Here is a 1,228-nt window from a genome sequence, read left to right as displayed (position 1 = left end):
TTCCTTGAGAATTCCTGGTCCCTGCAAGGTTACAATGGATTCTTTTTGCCGTGCTGGCTGAGCGCCGTCTTAGTCTCCCCTGCATACAAACTGGCCCAGCTAGCTTTCTACTTGGTCTGTTACCACCCTGGGTCCTCTAGCATTTCCCAGTTCCGCATTTACCTCTACTCACATAAGAAACATTAAAGATAATGGACTCCGGCTCCTGATCCGAGGCAATTTGACTTGCCTGAAAAGCGCAGTCCACATAGTGGTGTTGTGTGTTCTTCATTTTTTTTTCCTTGTTCTTGGGGCTGTTTAATATCCACGGCAAAGATTTCATATAATGGTCTGATCGAGCGAATTCTGTATTTTTACATTTCTGCTTTTCATTTTCATTCTCACAAATTCTTTTTAACTTAATTTGCATCTTCACTTTTCAGACTGCCCGGAGAGACGAACTCCGTTCACAATTATACTGGAGTGCTACATACATGGACAGGTGATTGTTTCACTATCTCATTGACACTGAATTGCATCTAGACACCTCTGATGTACTTGTGTTGCCTAAATTGAGGTGTTTTGCAACATATTTTTAAAATGTATTGTTGACATGCATGCATTGTAACTCTGTATACGCAGGGAAAAGGTTGTTCTCTTAGATGAAGAAGAAGAGAATGAAATAGCAAGCGGTGACTCTGAGATAGCGAGAATGACCTACTTGATGGCCGCGAACAAAGTGGAGGCTTAAGGACTAAAACGAGCTTAATTAAATGTACTGGGATGTTGATAACTTGTTGAATTTAATGCTGTTATGGTTAGTTTATATATAAACGGATTAGACTGTCTGAGGAAGAATATCTCTTCTTTGTACTTGATCGTGGTGTAACTCAGGTTATAAGTTTAGTTTCTTTATGATGTTCTGTTAAAACAGTCCAAGTCTTGGTTGCTTTCGAAAGTCAGATGCTGAGGAATCTGATACAACTTCTGCAGTCTGCCCGCAGGGGAAACAAATTTATGAGAGAGGCAGTATCTAGGAATTGAGTTCCAAGGATTGAGATTCTACTTTGAGATACTCATGCACTTTGGAAATTCTAATACTTGGGTATTCCATGTAGGCATAGCAGGTTTGGCCATATCCATCGTCTTCCCCAGCATATTCCTAATAGCCCTAATTCTTCCCCACTCGATCAGCATTTTTTACCGTACAATGCTTTAAACTATTGCAGTAACTCTAATCTATAGATGT

General features: G+C 40.1%; 1 long non-coding RNA gene across 1 annotated transcript; it reads left to right on the top strand.

Moving 5' to 3' along the window:
* The first annotated feature begins 9 nt into the window (after positions 1-9).
* On the top strand, positions 10-912 carry LOC113331113. Its single transcript, XR_003350704.1, has 3 exons — positions 10-328; positions 423-481; positions 622-912. It is a non-coding gene; the product is annotated as an uncharacterized LOC113331113 (long non-coding RNA).
* Positions 913-1,228: the final 316 nt, after the last annotated feature.

This window comes from Papaver somniferum, unplaced genomic scaffold (genome assembly GCF_003573695.1).
Source record: "Papaver somniferum cultivar HN1 unplaced genomic scaffold, ASM357369v1 unplaced-scaffold_1249, whole genome shotgun sequence".
NCBI classification, from domain to species: Eukaryota; Viridiplantae; Streptophyta; class Magnoliopsida; order Ranunculales; family Papaveraceae; genus Papaver; species Papaver somniferum.
Note: the sequence above shows the minus strand (reverse complement) of the source record. Positions and strands in the feature narration are given on the sequence as shown.